Genomic DNA, 26,683 nt, shown 5'->3' on the forward strand with positions numbered 1-26,683 from the left:
ATGCTACTGAAGTACACTTATCAATACAATCCTTGCCACCTTTAATCTTGGTAGATGAAGAATAAACAATTATAGATCAAATTGAGAAAAAAAATTATTGTAAATACTGGGATTTCAAAGTTTTAAATACAATTTTCTTTCTTTGAGTGAGATTCCTTTTATCGTCCTTTTGTTTGAAATTATACAAATGAAACATTTAACGACGTTCGATAAACTACTCGGCCTTTATATTGAAATATATATAACCAGTAATAGAACAACATTAGCTCGTGTTAAATCTACATAGTGTGGAGTTAATTGACATGCATGTGCTGTAGTTTCGTATTCAATAATATCTCGCAGTAGCCTCTTTCCTTTGGGAATCAAGCTGTCTAGTTGTTAGCGTAACAATTAAACGAAGATAATACATCCAGATTGCTATATTCCCACATCTACGATTTATTCACCATCCTTCTTATCAGAATAAATAAATAAATATGAGACAACATCACATACATTACTCTGTTCCCAATGTAAGTAGCTAAAGCACTTGTGTTATGGAAAATCAGAAGTAACGACGGTACTTCAAACATCCAGACCCAAGACAACATAGAAAACTAATGATAATCTACATTGACTCGGCTGGGAATCAAACCCAAGACCTCAGAGTGGCGTACACATGAAAACCGGTGTACACACAACTCGACCACGGAGGTCGTCAAACGTTATGGAAAATCAGAAGTAACGACGGTACCACAAACGCCTAGACCCAAGACAACATAGAAAACTAATGATAATCTACATTGACTCGGCTGGGAATCTAACCCAGGACCTCGAAGTGGCGTACTCATAAAAACCCGGTGTACATACATAACATACAATTCATAAATTTGATTTCTTATTACTTAGATTATCATTCGTTTATTATATAAAATGTATATATACTAATATCTTTTGTGAACCTTTGATATTACATCTCAAAAATTTTGAACTTTCGTATAGTCCTAACTATACGAAAGTTCAAAATTTGAAAATTTGAAACTGTTATGATTTTAGTACAAGAAAACAAGTATATACATATGTAGGTACACAGTTTTGGGATTACATAAACTAGTCGCGCTGACATGACACTTTTATATTTTTATTAGCCTTCCGTGACGAAGCTGCAGCAGGTATGGCTTGTTAAAAATATGACGTCAATAATAAAATAGAAAATATGGCAAGTGATTTTTTATGAAATATGCGACGCGAGAAGAAAAAAGTGTATTTTCCATTTTAAAAAATATCGAAATAGATTTAAACAGTTACTGCCGGCTTGTTTGACTAAATTCAAGCACAGATAACAAATATTTGGCGAGTAAATCGGCCTCAAGTTTGATTCCCAAATGAAAGGTTCGTTTAAACTAGAGTATAAGCATTTAAATGTTTTAGTTCGTGTAATTATGTTTAATAACTTTTAAATATAACTTTTTTAAATGATTTACCAGTGTATCAAATAATTTTGATATTTATAATATATACAATCCATACTATAATCACAATTATAATATGCAAGAAGGAATATAATATATGCTTAAAATATTTTATAAATGTATCGTAAGAAAAATACAGTTTAATTATTTTAAATAAAATAAATGTAAATCTATAAATAAAGGCCAGTGTTTACTTTATCATATTTTACATTTACGAATACTGAAAACTTTAAAAATTGATATTATAACTTGTTTTATTTTTTCACTTAGGCTTCAATTTAGATAGACATCACAAAGTAACCGGCGTTTAAACGACAAAGAAATTTAATAAGTGGGCTTTTAATTAGAGCGAATTCCCGACTCTCAGTAATGAGGTGCACTCGGCCTGAAGGAGAAAAGGCATCCGACTGGGACAAGGGAAACTCACGTTTTGTTTTGCCACATGGTTTTCCGTGCAAACACGCCTTTTTATTACATGTTTTCTTACAAATATCAGAGGGAAATTATCTCACCATGAAAACCATAAAAGGCGAATTTTTAATACAGCATCGCTATGCTAAGAGCTACGTATTAGTCCCGCATGCCGTCTGCTTGTGATGCGCAAAGAAAGCCGAACGAACTTATCTAGGCTGTTATGATACTTGATTCGAAAAGTTTTAATATATCAATTAGTATGTTAATATAAAAGCAAGTTTTATTTTAATAAAAGTATTTATGTGACATAAAAATATTACTTTTATTGTTGCTATTTTTGTATCATTATTTGAAATATTAATATAAATACGTAGCGAACGTATTGCACAATTGGTATTTAATTGTACTAAAAATGTAGAAAATGGTAGTTACATTTTTGTGACTAAATATTAGCTACAATACGGATTTATATTTTTGTTAAATACTTTGTTAATATTTTTAGACAAACTAACATAACCTCATATAATTGTTTACGTCACTACACAAAATAAAGCTCCTTTTTAATCGTATTAAATTATATTGTATCTGTAAATTATTATAGAAAGTTAGGTAAATTAGAATAAGGAATTATAATGTAACATAAAAATTAAATGCAAAGCGTTATCGGAGTATTTTATTTGTTCGGTTTTGTGGCGGGTGAGCGGGATGAGGTGCGGTGGGGTGGCGGGGGCGCGAGCGTGGGAGGGGAAGGGAGGATATTGATCGGTACGCCTGCACTACCTGACGATGCAGCTCCGGACCAGAGTTCGGAATATCGGAGCTTCTGTACAGAGCATTGTGAAAACGTGAAGCTGGAATGTAAAGTTAACGCTTTTTTACAATAGAAAAAATTGTTTTGTACAACTTGAAATGAAAATGTATAAACATGACACACTTCGTTGCTTTGTGACTATGCGAGAAAAAAGTACACGTATTGATATACATTGAGTAGAAACTGTTTTGATAGATTCTGTGCCATTAGTTCGATAATCTTATAAATACACTTTGAGAGGATAAATTCAATAATTTCCTTCATAAATTACTTGTGTATGCGTAAAATAATATTACTATGTAATAAGAGTAAAACATAGATGTTTATAAAAGCTATTTTGTATCTAAAAATGAAAGTACGGATTTTTCAGAATTTTTACGACAAATTCTTGGTATCTAATTGCTACATAACAGAGAACGCTAACATTCCTTTAGTCCGTTTTTGGCTCTATCGCTCTCATCCGTCGGATATTAAAGTTCAGACCGATCTCGGAGTGGAGTTTCGTGGGGGCAGGACGGCCATATATAATTTAGTTTTAATGTTTTTTTTCGTTAAGGGTTGTCAAGTAACAGTTACGTAATACCTACCATATTACATTATAGGTATAACAGATAATTAGAGAGTTTTTTTTTAATACCATGCATTAATATTCATGATCGTTAACTCTGATTTTTTTATAACCTGGAGAAAATACTTGACCGTGCCTCGATTGGAACTAAGCGGTTTATTCAGGGAGGATGGCAAAAGGCCAGACAGCGACTATAGTGCAGTTGTCGATGGGTGGCATTCTTGTACGGGATGCTGGCAGCCTCCACATTCAGAGCACGTCTCGAAAGGCTGATGCGCCAGTCAAAGTTGCACAAAATCTTGCACGCTATAAATAAAAATGTATTTGTGCGGTGAGTACGATTTTGAGACACCAGCTTCCGAAGATTGTTCGACGCTCACAGTGATTGGTGCTTCGCCGGGGCTCGTCTTGTTTGGCACTTAGTTAATTCAAGTGTTACGTGTCGCCCTTCATATTGGAAATGCGGATCGGGTTTGATCATGTACCGAGCGTAATAATATTGCTGCCCAGACACGATCTATTATATACAATGTATATTTTAAATACGATAACAATTTTCATTACTTATTTCAGTAACTTCTCCAGCAAAGTTTTTGAAGTGATTATTATTTTTAGCGCTGTCAGTTTGACTCTCGTATAATTGAATATTAACCTGCAGATATCTTAAGATCTGGCGTAAGTTCTTATCCATACGGAGGTGAACCCGAGTCTATTTCAGTACTTGTACACTGAAATAGACATCATGAATATAAGTAATTTACTTCATCGTCTTCAAAGCCAAAACATGAGCGATGTACTGTATATTGTTCGTTAACATTTTGATAGGTTTAATTTAAATGACAACACTATTGGATTTCATCATCTAGTTTTAACCGACTGGATTTAATTAGGTAAGCATACTCGTATTCATCATTTAGTTAATAATTATGCGTGGAAGGTGATACTTTGTGTAGCGTCTGGATAGGTTATGGGATGCTAAAAGTTAAAATACTTTTTTACTTTAGTTAGATACACACAATTTTTTTTTTGAAAAATATGGATATATATGTTGTTAATTTATGTGTGCATTTAGAAAATTCACATACTCCTAAGATGCCAGAGCTTAAATATTTAGATGAATACAAAAGAAATGGGTAAAGATGGACCATGATATACCAAGAAAATTGAAAATTGATTAGAATCGGATAGGTCGTAGAAGATTTCAATATTGAATTTTCCTAGCTGATCCAAAAGACGCATGATAATAAAATTCATATGAAATTTTACATGATGTACCAACAAAACACAATAGATCGTAGAAATCGTGGATAGGCAAGTATACTGGTTCCCTTTAAGAAAGATTGAATATATTTTTAAATTTTAATAATCCTATACTGGACTTATCATTTAGCAACCAAAAACAACTTCGAACTACACATACATAATATATCCAACAACAACAACAACACCAGCCTGTAAATTACCACTGCTGGGCTGAAGGCCTCCTCTCCCTTTGAGGAGAAGGTTTGGAACATATTCCACCACGCTGGTCCAATGCGGGTTGGTGGAATACACATGTGGCAGAATTTCTATGAAATTTGTCACATGCAGGTTTCCTCACGATGTTTTCCTTCACCGCACGAGATGAATTATAAAGACAAATTAAGCACATGAAACGGCGGTGCTTGCCTGGGTTTGAACCCGCAATCATAGATGCACGGGTTCTAACCACTGGGCCATCTCGACTCTTTTATCCAAACTGTGTACATATGTATATGTTTCACAAAATATTATATATAAAAAAGTTATAATTTTGGGATATACATATATATTTGTATTAATAATCGGATTTTAGAGTAGGTAAAAAAATTTGATAAAATTAATTTACTAATAAATATAATAATACCAAACATTTATTTGGGCCTTTCGGACGAGGTAATAAATAATATAATATTGTGTTATTGAATTAAAGTGTAATCTTCTCTATTCCTTAATATATATTATTAATTTAATTTGGGTATCATATCTAATTACACTGTTCAAGTTCATGGTTATAATACTAGACCCGAGGTTCACAAGACGGGTTAAATTCTGGAGCCCGATACCTATTTAGAACTTCATAGTATCTTATTAAGTATACGCGAAACCACCTAGAAACTCTGTAGTAGTAACGAAGCTTGTGTGTAAGACGATATGCTAACATTACCGGTATCAAACGTGGAAGAATCTTTTGTGCTCTCACTAATATCATGTTGTAGTATAACTAAGGTTATAGTAGGTATAGTTGTCGCACGTCGTATTACTTGGTGACAGGGTATTGTGTGAGCCCGTCTGGTTCCGCCCACTCATCAGATATTCCATCGCCAAACAGCAATGGTTAGTAAAACTATACAACTAAGATCGGTGACACATTGGCGCTGCAAGGAATGTTCCATGTTTTTTCAGCCCCAATGCACCACCAGCGCATGGAAACCATTTACTATCGCGCCTACCTTCGTTGTAAAAAATGCACTAGATATTTTGACTTAAAACCACTATTTACGGGCATTTTTGCGATAATCAAATAAATTATAATTTATCTCACAAACAATTTGAACTAGAATTCCTCTCAAATAATTTCAAAACTTCTCTCCTAAATACTGCTTTACAGAACATAGATCACGTCTCCAAATGGAGTAAAATTATCAACGAATAAATTGTCTTAATTCATTCACCATCCGAGTTTATCTCGCTTTGAAAATATGTTCGATTTAATGCTAAAACTGAACGATTTAGTTATTTCGGTTTAGTTACATAGTCAGGGTACAATTACATTTTTTTTGTTTTTCTGTACAGGTTTTGAATCCTGCTGTTAGGGTTAAAAACCCTGTTAAAAAATAGTAATTTTACATGCTACCCTGAATTATGCTTATCGTATTAGTTGCAAACGAATCTAATCCGAAAGTAGTTTTTTTGCAAGTCTAAAGAAATATTCATTGGACCATGGGTATTATTTATATTTTCTAATATTCAACAATCTATTTTCAAATCAATTCTTTCATGATTTGGCTCATAAGTTTATAGCTCCTCGATGAGATTAGGATTGTGCTTGCATTAATTTTGTAATAAATTTAACCTAAGATATCATGAGACTCAAACCAACAAAGGTATAAAATGTAAAATCAAAAATTATAATTTATCTTTCATATGCTCATTAAACAGCAAAAACTTCAAAATGTGTATATACCGCATACTTTGAAGTTACGTTAAGGCTGTCTCGATAGACAGCTGAGGGCGGATAATAATCTTGACGCGTAATCAGCATGTTTAATTCATTGATTGATATTGCTTATAATACGAAAACATATCTGTTATATTAAAATATCATAAGATATTTTACAATATCGATCTAGATTGATGTTAATAACTCAGAAATAATAATCAATATACTTACTATACTTAAGTCGTATTTGTATACATTTAAGGAATTAATGTTATCATTTCTGATGTTAATAAATATTACAGTATAGTTAAATAACTTGGAACAGATCATACCAGGTCACGCAGATAGTAAAGTTAAACAGTCACGCGAAACTAAGTTATTTATGTCGTCATTTAACATTTCTGAGCACAATAGCGTGTTAAATTTGTCCTGCTCATATTAAACTTATTTATCTCTGTTTTTGATGGATCTGATAGATTAATATAATTTTGACTCACTGTTACTGTCATGTTTTAAATTGATGATGAAACCTTTAAGCCTCGAATTCAATTAAATAATAAATTTAAGTTTACGTTTGTTAAAATCTGTAGCATGTATAATATTTTACTTCTACACACTGGCAGCCGCTGGTATTGTAAACGGACATGACGGGTAAAATAAGAGAATTCTAAATTGAAAATTCGGGAAAGCTACACCGAATTCTGTTACATAGTATTTTCAAAGACAATAACTGTTTTTTTTTTTAAACAATACATCTAAAAAAATCAAAGTTATTGGGATATAATTTTAAATTTTAATTAATGAAACGTTTAAAAAATATTTTAAGAATTCAATTATGTCACTGATGAGTGTTTAATAATAATGTCTGTACCCGCTTGTACCTGCCAGTTTCATAGTTGTATCAAAGTGAAAGTAAGCAATATATATTTTTGTACTTCCTCGTGTAATATTCTCACGACTAATATTCGATCTTTATCAATAACAAATCGGGGACGTTGATAAAAAAAAAATAATCAAATTCTATATTTAAAAGTATTAGTCCGTTCCATTCAGATAATTGCGATTTCAATTTAATAATGTAAATATAAGAGAGTATTTATTTCTTATACCGAATCTCGTATATGGTAACACTATATCGTAATGTTTATAAAAACATCGTTAATCATATATTTCATAATAGCATTATGGACCTCATAAAACCATATTAAATCTATTATTTATTTCTCATACACGCTTATTAAATGTTACCATAAATTAATTGTCATCAAAGAGAAAGCTAAGAGACAGGCGGTACGTTGACAAAAATAGTGTGGCAAAACATCACATAATTTAGGCTCTCGAATGTTCTGGGTGTAACAAGTAGATCGTACCGAAACATCCTTTTATTAAAAGAGCTCGATACTTTGTCTGTTCCAGATTTCTAGACGATCTAGGCATATTTATTTTATCGTTCGTTTGTTTAACAATGCGCTATCTAGAACACAAGACTGTTTCCTGAGATGGAGCTGAAAAACATTAGGTGTTTTTCATTGATCGCGATGCAGTCTATCCAGATCTTTCTTACTCAAAGAAAATGTTACTAAAAGTTGTTGTCGAGTTAGCGTGTCCTTTTAAACTCTTTAAGTTTCTACTGAAGCTGATCAGTTTGTAGAACTATACTAAAAACCTTCTTACTTAAGTTTTTCCGGTTGATTTATAATAAATCGTTAATTTTCTTGAAGGGCATTCCTGTAACTTCAGTATGTACGTTTAATGCAGTATATAGAGTTGTTTTTGTATAAATTTAAAATGAATACTTCACAGCAAAGGCGCGATATCACTAAATCAATCTATACTGGTAATTATTATCGGCTTCATAAATGTTTTAGCAGGTTAGTATGTATATGCTTTTGGCGATTTACAGGGCTCAGGACCAATATTGATCTTAGTCATGGTGATCAACTCATCCTTTTATCCAACGTATATCAGGAGACCGGAAATACCAAACCGGCGTCATTCCATGTCGCTATTTGTTGCACTAATTTAGATGGACGCTCTGAATGTTTGGCTAGACTTTTCTGTGGAGATCATGAAGAGTCGGACGGTGAGAGCGATACGAGGTTATAGTATGGTGTCGACACATCTTTTGAGCGATCCAACCTGGGAATATTAGATTATATTTATAGAAGCTACTATAATAAGCTAGAATACCTGTTGACTTCCAGGCAGGATATATTAATTTAATAATTGTATTAACTAACATGACTGTATTTTTTTAAATGTTGAAAAAGAGTAACTACTGAATTTCTTGCCGGTTCTTCTCGGTAGAATCTACTTTCCGAACCGGTGGTAGCTTCACTTAATTGTTAAATGACGATTCAAAAGTGCTTGTAAAAGCCCACTTGAATAAAGTATACTTTGATTTTGATTTTTGATTTTACCCATCCGTAAAGATGAAGCTACTCAGGGCTCTGGCCCCTGGCTCTTGGGTCAGCAGTTGAGGCGAAAATACAATTCCTAGTGTGAAAAACACGAGTATATTCAATGCAGTTCCTCTTACAGATGTAAATTAGAATAATATCTTAGGAGTCACTTCACAGAAGAAAGCGATTACTTATAATAAAGTGAAGTCACTGATAAACTGTTGCTAGTTAAAATAACACAAAAGTAAATAGTATAACTCGAATAGTTTTCATTTATATTGCTTGTTACATCAACGACAGCCGGATATTATTGGAATTATAATGTCTGCAATCTGTTCCTCGCATTGCAATCATTAGTCGCAAGCATGCTAGTTCCTGCTTCTCGTAATTAATCTACTTCAATGTGCCTATATGAGATCATACATGTATATATAATACGTTTCCATTGCCCTTTATCTGATGGAGTACAAGTTACATTTTTTTATTTCTAGTAAGAATCAAATACGAGGTATATAACGAAACTAAGAATATAGGAATTATTATAATGAAAAAGTTTAAGATAAACGAAACCAAAACAACACGTAAAAATTCTATGTGTGTTGCATATAGTCGTTTCCGGCATCTCGTTACGAATAAAGGGAAATTAGTAAGTCTACTATACCTTAGCTGTGCTTGGTGTCGCGAGGTCTTTTCAAGCGACTAATTAAAAAACGCAACAATCATACACATTGTACGAGTGGAGTAAAGCAGCTTTTATAAGGCTTAACGAACAAGTTTAAAACGTTTATTTGTTGCAAAGAGATTAATATTTTCATATTTTGAATTCTTAAAAGGTTTGGCGCGAAAACTTTAAATATAGAATAAAGTTGTTCAAGCTAGATTGTACAATCAACCTTATTCCTTTGAGCACACTCTGCTAAACTAATTTTATAGTGAAGATTACGAATAAGGACTCGAGATTACACAACATACACACGCAACTGTAAAATTAAATATACAAATACAAGTATTAATTTTAATGACTAAGTATACTATTCAATGTATAATATTATAAGATAGAGACCTCATTACAAAAGTTAGATTTTGGAATTTTGATAAATATATAGTTTTTACTTACAAATCATCTTTTTATGTATGTTATGTTTAGAGATTCTCTTTCGAACAGAGAAAAAATTAGTAAAAACGTATTTAGTAACAAATCAACAAAATTACGAAATAGACTTTCGTTAGGACAGTAGAAAGAAAGAAACTCTTAGTATCTTATTTCATTGACCGCCATATCCTATTGAATCTATTTTGGAGTAACGATATAGGTATAGAAACGTTACCTGCCAAGGCAAATTTTTAACATTATAGATTATCTTAGACTCTGTAGGAATGGCTCAATATCACCAGTAAGTTCAGTAATTCGTTATTTCCCTTCTCATATACACCCTCGGCATAGCTGAAGGCATTCCACACGACTATGGCTTTGTGTCGCATGCACCATCCGAAATCGTCTGGGTTGAAGTTGATATTATGTTAACATTAATTTTGTTTTGTTTTCCTTTATAAATTTGAAAACTGAACATAGATTCAAATTTACAAGAGGCTTGCTGATTTAAATGTAATGTATATTCTGAAGGATGTCACTCACTATCACAATCTACAACAGACTTATGTGATGTATCAGGTGTGTACTTTTAGGTTGTTTCGTGGCTACTAATGATTAATTAATTAACTTCACAGCTAAAATCCTTCACCAGGTTCTTGGTCGGTTTTCTGAAAGAAAAGTTGCCACACCACGAGTAGATACCTATTTTTGTACTGGAATTCAAAACTGTTATAACCAGCCCTACATCACATATTTTCCAGTAAGCTTATTACATCGAGGTATGAGACCAGTTTCAGTATACGGTTTGTGGTGGACAATACCATTCAAATGACAAGAACCGAAAGATGAGAGATGGAGTACAAACTGAAGTATTTCAATCTGTCTCAAGATATTTCCACCATGTGGCACGTGGCTTCCACTGAAACCAACTTCATTGATTTCCTGTGAACTCAATAATATTGTAACGTTAATAAGACAACGCTGGAGTTAAACAGTATTTTTTGCAGACAAGATGCTGAAAGAAGCATTGCCACATTCGGAAACTTCAGGTTATTAACCCTGCCTTCTAAATATTATCCATTATGTACTTCTGTAAATGACATCTAAGTTTATATATATGTAAACATATATCTTTAGTAATCTATATGGGAGTTTAATTATAATAATACTTTTTAAATCATCTAACCGATAAGAATCGACTCATTAGAAAATATTTCAAGATTATTAAGCTCGAGCTAAAAGGTTTTGATTATTTTATATATTTATACACATTGGCGTGTTTTGCCGTCCGCGTACTCCAAGGTTGGGTGGAGGGTGGCCGAGACCCCCGTAGTGTTATTGAACTTAAACCCTCTTAATCACGTATCGAGTTCACTGGATCAATGTTACGTTAAAGCGAAATTATGTCTTTAATTATTTTAAATATTAAAATATTAATATTAATCATGATACAGTAACTTCTCTTTAAAATTCTCTTGACGAAGATCTTTCGGAGTTTGCAAATGTTTATAAGAATCTATTTATTTACTTCAACTACTTGAAGTAAATAAAACAAAAATAACATTCAAGTAACAATGGTTGAATAAAATTTAAGTTATAATTAACTAACACAATATAGGTGAACTTTATTGGTTACATTATTTATCAATCAGCGCTAAGTCAAAGATTAATCGCAAGTGGTTAGCATAATTTTGAATAAACTGATTGGTTATATATTAGAGATACGAAAATGCAGTAACATCAATACATATTAAGATCTATTAAATTTAATTCAACTGAAACATGAGTAGGAATAATAGGTACCTATCTTAAAAACTGACTAAGTACACGTATAATCGTATGGGGCTCACTGTATGGGGGAAGTCAGTTCGATGAGTAGTCCTAAAATAGGCTTACACCGGCATGCACTTAGCCCGTCTATGTCTAGAGTGATTTAATATGTCATGAAAGCTTTCAAAGATAAAAACGCTGAAAGTGAAGTATATTTTCCGCACAGCAATTTTCAGACCGCGCCAGCGAAGATGTCTTCAATTCTCATATAAAATCATTGAAGTGAGAGCCATGAATTTTAAAAAGAACTTACGTCGTTACATGTGATACTTTAAACAATAAACTTTTCAACCGGCAGAACCATAATTGTCTGTAATGGTTGTTTAAATTTGACGAATTGCTTTACATGCATACTATTACAAAAATATTATTCAAAGTTAAATGTTTTTAAGGCGCAATTAAAAATCTAAGGATGCATTACCCAATAAACCTTCAGTTTTTAATAACGTTAGTTGTGTTTATTGATCGATTATGTTATTTTAGACGTTTATTTTGCTTTATATTTCATAGTTATTGGTATTCGTAATCAGTTTGTGTATCTATATAATTGCATGTCATAATATTAATTCCTTTAATCACTCAATTTGGTCGTACAACTGTGGACTCAGCCTCAAAGATGCACTGTGATAGATTAAATTAAGTTGCAACCCTCACTTTAAGTCTCTTTGAAAACAGGAGAGTATTTGTTTTCTTTAAGAGCTACTTATTTTTAGTAAGGTTCACTAGCTTCTGCACGAATAAATATTGAATACTCGTGACGATAAAACCTGAATACATCATTCATTCATATTCTATTTAGATAAACAAGTCTTAAATACGCCTAAACTAAATTCTGATTATCTATAAAATCAACGTCTCGAAATAATATTGACTCTTTGGGCTCGTTTTAGCATGGCGCCTAGATATATATAGACGTTTAAAAATAAATATGAGAACAAAGGCAAAGACGCTTGAACACCGAAAAGGAACAGCAAACAGTTATTTTATTAAGAACATGCAAATAGGCCTGGAATAGAATTAACTGGAACATCTCGATATAAATTATAAGACTTTATACAACATGTTTCACTTTTAAATTAAATATAATATTTGTTATACTTCTATTAATCATTCCTTGTGTGAGTTTTATTTTTGTATTTTCTTATAAAGATGTATATTTTGGTAACTAGGAAGTTCTCAGTGGTTCTCTTAATTCGGAAACATATGGATGTAATAACATTCGAGCTACTATTATATTGTGCTTGTCGCATTACATTTATCACGTATGATTTAATACGACCACACTGTGTTGTATTACTTTTGACAATATCGGGATATCGTATGTTTGTTTGGCGCGAATTATATCTTTCTTCCGGTCGTACAAGGTCTGGGTCGGGTCGTTGTACTGACCCCTCTCCCCTCGCCCGCTCCCGTTTATATTTAGACCGGAAGCCGCAGCGCTGGAAGAGCGTCCTCTTTTGCGAACCGAATTTTTTGATAAAATCATACTTATAAGCTTAGTTTGAAGGACACTTTGACAAAATTATTCAAGTTAATATAATTAGTATTTAAACGATATTACTCGTGTTTTTTTGTAACTAGAATAAGCTTTTAGTTGATTGCATATTTTAACTTACATATGAAACTTAAAAAGATATACCTACTCAGGTACATACATAGATTATTTTATAACCATTTAGCATTATGTATGTAAATATATATTTATATATTAATGCAACAAATGAATTTTCAAATTAGATTTTAATCAATGTCTGTGAAATGCTTGTCGGAGTTTTCTCCGTTTATTTAAATAGCAAGGAAATGCAGTCTGGGAAAGTTCTCGCTGCAAAAGGCAAAACTGAGATGCGAAAGCCAATCATACTCCTACTACAAACATTGCAGGAAGACGTAGAGTGGACGCGTTGATCCTTATAAACTTATTCATACTAAAATATTTACCATATTTCAATTAGCTTATATTTAATTTGTTAGGTTGTGACGACGTAGTGGTTCATACATGTGAATGTAATCTAAGATTCATTTCAGGGCACCACCGAGTTATCATGTGAATAATTTGGGTTAAATAATATTTAAAAATAATTAAATTACGATTATTCTCGCACTCGGTTGTAAAGGTCTCGTCAGAGAGCCTGCATATATCAGATGAAATTCAGCCACACGTGTATTCACTAAATTGGAGTAGCTTTGTGGAATAATCTTCACACATTTGCCAATCAGCCAGCCAAACATTGGAACATTTAAAGTAACATTTTAAATTATTTGGGGATGTCTAATTGTTACCTGGATTATTATGGTCCGTTAATCCTCTCCTCTAACGAGACAAAATAAATAATATATCTCTTTCCAAATATTGAGTCAAGCCGACGGAATATGTTACTCTCCAATATATTTAAACAAAGCTGGCTGTTGAATGTTGGAAACTAGTAAATAAAACAATGAATGTATCGACTCATCGGCGCCGAATGAGTTATATATGGACCGATAGGACGTTATTGTATCGATCTGTCTAGGTATCAGCTGGGGCACTAACTAGTTTTTGTGAGAGTGCGAATAAAAATAGAAAATTACTTTACCATAGAATTAATATGAGCGCTGTATTAAATTAATTCAAATTTTCAGTCTTTATCGTTTTTGTGATATTTAAAAAGCGGGATGTTTTTTTTTAAATTTCAGAGTGATTTTCGATGTTATTTTTTTAAATTATTTCAACGAAATAAATTTCACTTTTCTTAGTATTGAAATTTAAAGTAACATTTATTGAATGGTATGGAATATATCATATCCTTTAACGGAATACTTGAGTGTCTCTGTTCAAGTGAGCGGATATCAAAAATTATTTTCGTTGCAGAGGAAGTTACAGTCTACTCGGCAATCTTACTATTGACACAATGAATCCGGTGTTATATCATAGGGGCATTTGCATTTAACTGTGAGACAATGAAAGCAGATGTCTTTAAAATAAATATTCATTCAACTAAACTGCCTTTACCTAATACATATAAAGATAATTAAGATTCTATATTAAAACAGTCATCTTAAGTCGTAAAATATATAAAAAAGGTTTTATATACAAAATTGTACTGAACTTGTAAACTAATCAAAGATTTTGTATTTGACACAGTTGGATTTGTTCACACACAATATGGTATGAATATAAACAGGCTTTTCACGTATGGTAGTGAGGTATGGTGATCGTAAATCAAACGGTCGCCGGTTCATTCCCAAAAAGGGTGGAGTACCGTTGTACGAACGCAGTGAAATGCAAACGAATCATTTGTGTATTTAACAAGAGGCAGCGCAAAGATCTAAGGCTTCGGCACACAATAAGACAGACAACATTTATAATTTATATTAACTATTAAAAAAAATATATTTATTTCAAACTACGTTACAAATACCTAGGTATATTTGTTCGTTTCAAAAATATATCTTAATCCAAATAAAACAAAAACATTGAAATTTTTTATTTTAGAAACGTAGAAATGATTTTACTAGTAATTCTAAATACCTTTAATATTTACAAATACAAAATTAAAAAAATTAAAACACAAAAACTAAATAACCATATATTCTTATATAAAGATAATCTAAATCCTTGTTGTCTACGTACCAATCTCTATCTCATTATTTTCATCAATATATTCGATACGATGAATACATATAGTTTGTTGTTCGTTTTTTTCCTTTATGTGCTCATAGCTGTCTGTACTCAGGGCGACTTATATCAAGCTTTATAGAAAGCAAACACGAGCTCGTAATGGGTATTCAATTCTGAGGCGAACGTCAATGTGACTGCTAGTTGAACACCACAAATATTGACTGACTTCTATGGAGCTATTCCGCACTGAACAAACAAGAAAATCTACGTGAGACTCGATCGTAAAATATTTGAAAGTGGTACGCAACACAATAATTAAAATCTTTATAAATATTATCTATGTGAAAGTAACTCTTTGTTTCAATCTGTTTGTCGCTCTTTCTCGACCAAACCGCTGCACGCTGGACTGAATTTGATGAAATATGGTTTTAAGCAAATCCAAGAAAAGACATAAGTTACTTTAATATTTGACAACCAACACCCTAAAACAAGAGCGAAGCCGCGGGCGTTTTCTATTATAAAATAATGTGAACATAAAAAACGTCTATAAAAAGTACCATTATATTGTAAATATTTGTACAATCTGGTCTCACGCTGTACTAGAAATCGTTGTAAAGGTTAACTAACCTAAGCCAACTCAATGGCTGTGATTACAAGGACTTTTTAAGATACCGTATACAATCATAATTTTACGATCCGGTCGACCAACGAGTGTCAAATTCCGTTTGAGCCGCAAAGTAAACCGACAAACTTTTTACTATAACTTATAAAACCGTTATCTCGTTCAGATTAACCGTAGGAAGAGTATAAGTGTCATATTTACACTACGGCGAAGAGTATGCAGATGCTGGTGGAGATATACAATCATTGCACATCCTAAACTCTCCAAGGGCATACGATGCGCATACGGGGCCTAAGTGGAGAGCTGCCTTTTGTCTTTTATCCTAAGTCCGTTTGACTTTCGTCCGTTTTGATTTTTATTGGCGGTGCTTTTCTTTTATACTGTTATATGGTGTTACACTATTTATTACGTGTCCCTATTAAATATTAGATATAATTATTAATTATTATAGTCAATTTCGCATATCGTTTTCTTAAAATACTTGATCCCAGTCTCTTCGCTACGTGTCTAATAAGTAATTTCGATGAAAATATATTTCATACGAAATGTTTGTTATTATAAATATTGTGATATTAGTCGGAACAAACGTCGCGTGTTTTTCCACAAACAATGGAAAGATCCATCGAATACATGCCGTCCGGTCGAATTATACAAATTAAGATATTAGTGGTTCGATTCTGATATGGAATTCGTTCAATGGACTTTTGAAAGGTAGATTGGCCTACTACGACTCTACATGGCCTATAAACTGATTACTTTTGACATAATATCTCGAAGAAACAATGAAATTGCCTGAAATGAATATTGGGAAAACGCATACTAGTCTGTAAAGATCGTCGTAAGATATACATTATTATTAAATATACATGAGAGGAGAGTTGACGATTTTAAACTAGCTCTGCATTTTTCTGTAGATGTTCAGCCCTTTGAAAAGTGTACGCAGGTCACAATTAAGCCCTTTTTTATTTTTTTGTCGCTCTGCAGAGGCGGCGCGTCGTATATTAGTGAAATACTTTGATCATCTAACTATAGTTAGGTAGACTCTAAATGCAGCAGAAACGGAGAGTTCAGCGAGTATTTCATTAAAATTGATTGCTTATAAAATTTAAGTTTTCATCTTTTATATTAATAATAATATATATTAATTAATATATATTCTATATAAAAGATGAGTAAGTATCATTGATGTTGACATTTTAATATAAGTATATTTTTACTTCGATAACATTATATAACGAATCAGATATAAAAAGGCGTAAGGATCTCATATCTCACATATTTAATTTGTCTTAAAGATTTATATATTTGACGACCTTCATGGTCGAGTGGTGTGTACACCGGTTTTCATGGGTACGCCACTCCGAGGTTCCGGGTTCGATTCCCGGCCGAGTCAATGTAGATTATCATTAGTTTTCTATGTTGTCTTGGGTCTTGGTGTTTATGGTTACCGTTGTTACTTCTGATGTAGCATAACACAAGAGCTTTAGCTACTTAAATTGGGATCAGAGTAACGTATGTGATGTGGTCTCATATTTATTATTTATTTAATATATATTTCATGTCAGCATCAGCATAAATAATAATGATTCTTAAATACTTACTTTAAGGACAGGGAATGTTTTGCAGTCAGCGAAAGTAAAAGGATTTAGGTAACTCACGATTTAGATTTACGATTTACACGAGCTATGTATTTGAAACCTGTTATGCAATTTAGAAATACTAACAATAATGTACACTCCACACGTACTCCATCCAAACGCTAATTCTAATGCTATGTTAAATAATGTAACACGTACACCAGATCATCATAACTGTAATTGACGAAATAGTATTTATTGGTATTATTATTGCACTGGTTTTTTTTTAATTTTTTTTTTATTGTATAGGTTGGCGGACGAGCATATGGGCCACCTGATGGTAAGTGGTCACCATCATCCATAGACAATGACGCTGTAAGAAATATTAACTATTCCATACATCGTCAATGCGCCACCAATCTTGGGAACTAAGATCTTATGTCCCTTGTGCCTGTAGTTACACTGGCTCACTCACCCTTTCAACCGGAACACAACAATACTGAGTACTGTTATTTGGCGGTAGAATAACTGGTGGTACCTACCCAGACGGGCTTACATAAAGCCCTACCACCAAGTACATTTTCACCAAGTAAATCATTTCATTTCAATTTATAGTCTTTTTTGTTCTGAAGAAGTCTTACTTGATCTGCTCATGTATTAGACATCATCTATTAATACTGCCGTAAGAAACTCTAAGACCCGCGTCTGTCACCACGAAATATTAATTGACAACTCTTCAAATAGTGCTTGGAATATGTGTTATATTACGAAGACAAGTCTGTGTCTTGGTTGGATGTTTAAATTTCATATAAAAATGAAGAAAATGAATGAGACAAGACACCCGGGTCTCTTTGGAATAATCGAAAAGCAGACTATTTGAATATTTATTTACATAAAACACGGTAACATTACATAAAAATTCAACAGAAAATCTTCGCCTTCGTAGTTTAAAATCAGTAAACATAATCAACTACAATGTATTTTTAAGCTTTAGTAGGTATTAACACAAAAAACTTACTACGCTTTTTGTAGAACAATTTCTAAAGCATCGTAAATTAAAAAACGTAGCAACATTAATTAACCGAATCAAATTGCTTTGATCTATAGGTAATCGCCATCGATATGAAATATGACTAAATCAAATATAAGCGCTCGACGGCTCGAAAACTATGCTGTTGGTAAATATTGTGAAAAGATATTTGTTTCAACGACGCGATAAATTTAAATTTGTTTAAATATAAAGATATGAAAAGATAAACAAAGAAATCTTCATCACCTTTATAAATTGTATCATCTTTATTATAATTAATATTATCATTTTAAATACAAACCACGTTAAAACGAAATTATGTTTTTAATTTATATTCTTTACAATGTGTTTACAATAGCGTTTTAAAAACTTTAAACGCGACAGTGAAATAGCTTTAAAAATAAATTAATTTATATTTAAAGCTATTGTAATGAAATTCTTGTAATGAACGTGTCGACATTATTGTGTTCCCGCTGCACTCGCCTGATAAAGTATTTACGTACGGGAGCTTATTTTCTGTCACAATATGTGTTTCAATCGTGGCTGTATGCTGTTGCCATTAACTTTTATTTTGAGTTGAAAAATAAAACTTTTACAACAACCTCTTTGTTGGCGAATTTTATTTTTAATGTTCGCTTATTATATTTAAGTTGTCGACACGGCCGAATGATTTTAATTAGAAGGACAATATTTACGATCGGAGAATCAAGATCGAGAAGAATTTTGTTTTTTATCATCTTACTAGTTGCTACCTGCGGCTTTGCACGCGTGGAATACGAATATGTTTACAAATTTACTCAAAATATTAAACAAGACTATTTATGTACCAAATTTCATTTAAATCAGTCCAATAGCCATGGTGTGAACGCGAGATAGACAAACAGTCAGAGTCACTTTCGCATTTATAACATTAGTATTAGATTTTGTAGTTGCAATGAGACGAAAATAAAACGAAGCATCTTTTACGAAAATTATGTTTAGATTTAAGCCGGTTCATAAGATACGGCAAAGTGTATGCTGAAAAATAACTATCAATAAAATTAAAATTGTGATTTTTATCGATTTAATCGAATTAACTGCGTAAAAATAAGCAATGTAATATTTCGTAAGATAAAATCAATGCAATCAAAACTTTATAATAATAGTATCATAATATACAATATAAAAACCTAGACAGTCTAGTTAAAATATATATATATAATATATAAACTATTTTATGTTCAACGTTTAAAAGCGGTTAAAATCATATTTCGTTCTAATCTTATTATTATCTCAAAAGGAGTCTGCGTCTCTAGAGCTAGCGTAAACATATTTGACGTAATCTGTGATATCGTTTTCAATACAGCTCGAAGCCGCATCGATCCACAGGACGGTTCTCTTTGTGCTTTGTGGATATCAGAAAGTATCTCCGTGCTGATAATATTGTACGTCTATGAAAGACAAAGTCTAAAGCAATATCTTAGATTGGATACTGTATAAGTTAATAGAAGAATTAATCGAAATTTCCAACATCATTTGGTGTTTTAGCTTTAGTATAAAAGTCTTCCATTAGTACTAGTTTTACTTGAGTCTTTTAAGAAAAAAAAAATATCACCCAAAGTACATGATATTAACAGTTTTTCCTGAATAATGAGACTCAAAGCCGAGAAGATATTATGAAGTTCAGATAAACTTACTCACGAAGATAATAAGGTATAAATTATTTGAATGTCAAAGAGCTCGAGATATTTCGTTATGAAACTAAATTTATTATTATAATATGTTTAATAATGCACAAAGGAACTTATTAGACGATATGCATTAAGTTCAGAATTTATTCTTTTTTATATTCTAACATTCAATTGAAAGTATGTTACTTTACAAGTAAAACTAACTAATATCAGAAAAAGGAGAATTTTAATGTAAGTATGTGGTTGCACAATGGGCTTGCACAGCCTTATTACAGTAAACCTTTCTTCTAAGTATCTTCAACATAAAAATGTCTACATACAAAACGAACTTCGTTATAAAATTAGTCTGGAGGTACTTACACAAGGTGAATGCCGTCTGGCCTCCATTGACAAGCGACTACCCTATAAGGATATATTAATCTTCATAGAGCTATTTGGTTTAACATTTGAGGTATTCATTTATAAATAAAAGGGCTGGTCCCTTTATTTATACGACCGTGCCGTACCGTAAAAAATCATAATGACAAAATCATATGTCGACATATGTGTAAAAGTTTTGGTCAAAGTTGGTAATATTTTTAAGATCTAGTGTTATTTAAATATTTATCTTGCCAAAAGTCTCAAAAAAATTTACTAAATGTTTTTTTTTGTTTTATAATTTGTAGCAAAAGTGTTTAAGTAACCATAACTAATTTTGAGTTATCGAACGGTATTATTCCATTTTTAAAAAGTTTACAACAGTAAGTTTAGTGTTGCTATACAAAAAAAGTTTTTAGTTGTTTTATTTTCAAGACATTTTGACGGATGGTCACACGAACAAAGACCCAGTTAACATTTAAGCATTATTTCGTACAATGCCTTTTGTGTTCCATACCTTGTTTTACAATAAAAAAGGGCGCGAGAATAATGCCAGTTTCATAGTCAACCAACGGCCACGTGTTTTTATAATTAATTTTATTTTACAATACTCTATCGCAAAACGTGATCGATTAAATCCGAAATTAATTAAGAGGATTTATTTTGTAGTTTATTTATTTGTTGTGAAATTTTAGTTTAGGAAAATATATAGAAAATCAAGATATTTCTCTTTTAATTAATAAGATTTTCAAGACAATGTATAAATTTTTTTAAATAGTATTTATTTACTTATACTAAAGCACCACGAGAATGCGTTCGCGCGGTTTGCAAGGATGTGGAGGTTTCGCGTTTAAGTTAAATTGTTCGCACCGTCCTTTGAAAGCCTTTTAGCGTTCCCTGAGTTGGCTGGAGTAGAAGCTCAGCACGCCCTTTTCACATTTGCTTGTTGTAAACAAAACCTTAATACTTTCTTATACGTGTTCATGTCGAGAACAGAGTTTATGAGAAACCAGTGATTATTATTTTTCTTTAATTTCTATGCCTTTTTGTTACAACGTGACATAAGCAACGAAATCTTACTTATGTTGTACTTACCCGCTTTGTGTGTTTACCGACACTGCATCGCAAACCTGAAACGAAACCAAGTTTATCAATACAAATGTTAAACATAAGTGCGACTCGCATTGAATTAAGCATTAAGTACCGATGTTATGATATCAAAACGAATAAAACATCGTTAAGAACGCACTGCTTGAAAGTCAATCGGCGCGTGCGCTATATATAGCAAGCGTTTGCTTTTTCTTAGAACATAGCGTACAAGAAATGTCATATAGCGCGATATGACTATATTTATTTTTAATATGAATATAATTATCATAAATCTATATGGCAGTTTTTATCTCACTTTTAATTCATTTTTATATTTTACTTGGTGGTATGGCTTTTATCTAACTACCCGGCTGGGTTGGTACCTATCATCATATTATTTTCACCGTCAAACTGCAGTGCTGAATTGTTCTGTGTGTGTGTAATTGTCAGGTTCCGGTTTAAAGAGTGAGTAAGCCAGTGTAACTTGAGGCACGAGGTACATAATATCTTGCTGCTCAAGGTTAGTGGCGCACTCGCGATATATGGGATGATTAACATTTCTTGCAGTGCCAATCTTTATGGTCGAGTCACCATCAAACGGATGAGCCATTTGTCAGTCCGCCTATCTACGTGACATAAAAAGGTCTATTCTTATGTTAAAAGACGAAATCAAGTTTAATAATATTTACCTAAGTCATCTGTAGGCATAAATAATGAGACGTTTTCCTTTGTACTGCCTAACTGATAACCTGCCAATGCAACTTATATCGGAAGAAGCAGCGTCATTCGGAGAAGGTTTTACTTAGTAGATAAAATATGTATTAATATTTTAAATGTGAAAGTATCTCTGTTTGTTATCAAATTTAAACCACTGAATCGAGATGATATTTTGGGTACTTAGTTTACTTCTTAGGTTTCTTTATTAATTGAGGAGGTAAAATGTGAGGATTACAAGTAAAGATTTATAAATGTCGCGTAAAGCCGTACGTTCAGTTAGTACTAATATATTCTACATGAGTATATAGTACCTATATATAATGAAGTGTTAATTTTATGTTCAAATCGGGCCCGGTTTATGCACGTGATATCAAGATATGAATTAAAATTCTAATTATTAATTGTTATTGTAAAGTGTTCCAATTTCAAAACAAAAAAAAACCTATGAATATTATTCCGTCACGGGTTGGTCGAACTAAAACGTACTCTATATTATAGATAAATTAAATTATCTTTAAGACGGCAATCTTATCGATGAAATAACATTCCCTTTACACGGTCTAAAAATGGATAAATAAACGTAAAAAAATGTCAGCTCATAGCACTTCTGCCGCGTCATGTTCTCAGGCGTAACATTATCATTCTGCATCTTCATGTTATGGCAAGACCACTAGCCATTCCCGGCGTGTAGCGCCATACATTGTCGGATTCCACATCCATATTTATCCTCTAGTTATAGTATAAACATTGACGGCTAAAGTATAAAATAAGACAGTTTAAGTTACAATATTGATAATAAAGCAGTTGAAGCAACTACACAAATTGCCTCGTAGAATACCGAACGACAAGACCGGCTTGAATGAAAAATGATTAACACGATGTATTTGAGTTGTATTCGCATCACATTGCTATGGGGCAATAATGTAAATTATTAACTTAATAGGAGCCTAAGGCGCAGAGGCGGAATTACATTTTAAAACGGAAATGCCTGGCCCACACCGTGCGGTACGGCACAGGCGCGCTAGGGGTACACCCACGTGTAAATATAGTTCAGTATTATATTACACGTTAGGCGCATTAATTAAAGATCGTTTATTTATCAAAGATATTAAGCGTGTTGTATTTCGTAATATTATTTATTTAAGCGTACTCAATTATACCACTAATAATAAGAATATGAAGACTTACGTTTATGTTTCTCTTAATAGGTTATTATTTCTATTTATAGTCAAAAGCGGCATCGTAGGATGTGCCAGAAACCTTCAGGCAACTGCCAGACAATGTTGTATAAAGTTACAATGCGCAAACGCATACGAACAAAATCGAGCAATCAAGTTTGAATACGAGGTAAGTAAGAAAAAGTACATATTTATGATATACTAGCGACCCGGCTCCGCACGGATGCAATGCTGATACTAAATATACTACAGATTTTGTTTATGTACAACATTATATTAGAAACTTCTAAAATTATCAGTGTTTCGTTACAAGATTGCCCATTTATAAAAACATATAAAAATATACAAAAACCTTCCTCACGAATCACTCTATCTATTACAAAAGCTGCATCAAATTCCGTTTTGTAATTTTATAGATCTAAGCATACATAGGGACAGACAGCGGTAAGCGACTTTGTTTTAATACTATATAATGGCTGATGTAATCAAGAGAAAATTTATAAAACAAAATGTAAAACTGGTTTAAGTTCGTAATTGGAGATAAGTTTCTTAAGGTGTGTAGACATGTCCAAATTTCACTAATCAATTTAAAAAAAAACGCTCCATAAAAACTAAACTACTAAAACGACTTTGTCATCGGCGCGCAATCATAAATTAATTAACGTAAAAACTTAAAATAGAAACGCAAACATGACGTTTTCCGTTATTAATTTGCATGGAGACGGAAATTGACAAATTCTAATATCAAAATAGTGTTTATTACTGTTTAATTTAATACTTAATTAGTATCAGTACAAACTTGGCAATTAGTTCCATTCATAATGATTATCACTTTGGCGTTATATTAGTGATACATATATACGCGTAATTCGTGGTTTCGTTTACCATCCACCAATCTGCATTGGGAAAGAGATGAGGTCCAAACCTTCTCAACATCGGAAATGTGTTTGGTTGGTGACAATGTGTTACGTCTTAATAATTAAAGTTACAACACTTTCGTATTAACAATAAGACGAGTCGTTGCACACTACCGCATATTTGCAGTCGATTCTGATTTTGTATTCGTTTTTATTGCTTTGATTTAATGATCTGCGCGCTCTATCTGCCCATCGTTTTATTAACTGATTATTGTAATGGATTTTGGACCAGCCACATTCGAAGGATGAGTGAGTCAGTGCGTCTATAGACTCAAAAGACATGTCATCTTAACTTCTAAGGTTGATGGGGTCTTGGCGATGCAAGGAGTGGAAAGAAAAGGAATTTCTCACAGCGCCATTGTCTATGGGCGGCGTGGTTACCATCAGGTGATCCATTTGCTCGTCAGCTTAAATTTACAATAAGTAAAGAACACGGAACTTTCACTGTAGAACACGGTCATGAAATATCAACCATTTACGACGTAGACTCTCATAATAACATAATTTATTTAAATATTCACCCCTCCACCCTATCGGGTCCGTCCATTGACTATGAATGTGTACGACTATCCGCACGGTATACACTGACCTCTATCTACTTTTATATCGCTATTTAAATATAACGTAACTTATTTACTTTTATATAAGATGACGGTCATTCAATTGTCAAATACATATTGTGTACAACTTAGTATTTGTAGTTTTCATACTTTGAGGGAATGATACACAGAAATAAAAAGTAAATAAACTGTAATATAAAGAAACGATTGCATAATTTTTACATATTGAGAAAATAATACATTAGATAGCGATCCTTTCGAATGTCCTTGATACTTTATTTATTACGATTACATTTCCTCATAAACATTCCAATTTTATTAACAATGATAATTCAGTCACATTATTTTAAATCCTTGGTTAATTAACAAGGTATTTTATTACATTTTGTAAGAGTTTATTTTTTTATGTTTGAATTATACATTGCTATGTACATTGTATCTTTTTTTTAAATTTAGATTTCAAACAAATGTCTGATATATTGAATCAAATCCTTTAGTCAACAATATATGCTAGATATTTTTGTAAGGATAATAAAAATATTTGTTTTTGGGGTAGATGGCGCATTAGCGTTACGAGAGATTATTATTAATATATGTCAATGCCAATGTATATTTCCAATGGATAGTAGCATCCACCAGCCACTGGCATTTAGGCACCTTGATAATAAGTGGTTACTATCAAGTAGCCTAATTGCCAATGTGCTTAGTAAGTAGCCTAAATCCCTACATAATACAAATTGGATAAAATGGAATTTAAACTTAAACGTTTATAGCTTGTAAACGTTGGTTATCAACGGGGCATTCGAAACCAAATGGTTACGTATTTAATATTTAGAGTACGAAACATCATAACAATACATATACATATATTGAGACGGATTCCGTATTCAAAGCATAAATTTAATTCAATAAACAAATATATGTCCGAGGCTCCGTGTCCGTAAGTAACAATTAGTGCAAATGTTGTGCCTAGATATACAATAACACGAGCGTGTATCGCATGAGCTCTCTGGGAAATGCGAACACGCACTTTGAATCATTAAGTAATTATCAGCAACGCAAACAAGAATGAATGAATATTTGCTTTAACTACATTGAAAAACATGCAATAGCAACAAGAAAAATAGCTATTTAGTATGAGAGGAGTGACTATTGAATTACAAGTACCGCACGATAACCTTATTAGCATCACCTATATTTGTAATAATTACCTGAACAGCAAACATTTCCCTACCCTGACTAAATAAATAATCTTTGCTAGAAAGTGTTAATGCAATTTTAAGATAAATATGATGTAATGTAAATTATAACGAGTGTATTTACACATGTGCTGCTTTTATAATAATCTTTACATAGTATAAAACAAAGTCGCTTGCCGTTGTGTACGCTTAGATATTCCAAATTACGCAAAGGATTTTGATGCGATTTTGTTTAATAGATAGAGTGATTCGAGAGGAAGGTTTTGTATATAATACATCTGCAATATAGTAAAGAGAAGCTGTCAATTTTCTAATGCTATGTTGTAATTCATTGCACCCGTGTGAAGCCGGGGCGAGTTGCTAATATATCTATAAAGGCCCGACTGACTAACAGTTAGTTGTCAATTCAATATTATATA

General features: G+C 32.3%; 1 protein-coding gene across 1 annotated transcript in view; it reads right to left on the reverse strand.

The window, feature by feature from the left end:
* Window positions 1-26,683, reverse strand: part of LOC124542947 (amyloid beta A4 precursor protein-binding family B member 1-interacting protein) — a 110,722-nt gene that overhangs the window by 51,822 nt on the left and 32,217 nt on the right. The window contains exon 2 of the mRNA XM_047120899.1: window positions 21,700-21,734. The gene's annotated coding sequence lies outside the window, so the exon portion shown is untranslated. The remainder of the gene's footprint in view (window positions 1-21,699; window positions 21,735-26,683) is intronic.

Source organism: Vanessa cardui, chromosome Z, assembly GCF_905220365.1.
Source record: "Vanessa cardui chromosome Z, ilVanCard2.1, whole genome shotgun sequence".
In the NCBI taxonomy this organism is placed as follows: domain Eukaryota; kingdom Metazoa; phylum Arthropoda; class Insecta; order Lepidoptera; family Nymphalidae; genus Vanessa; species Vanessa cardui.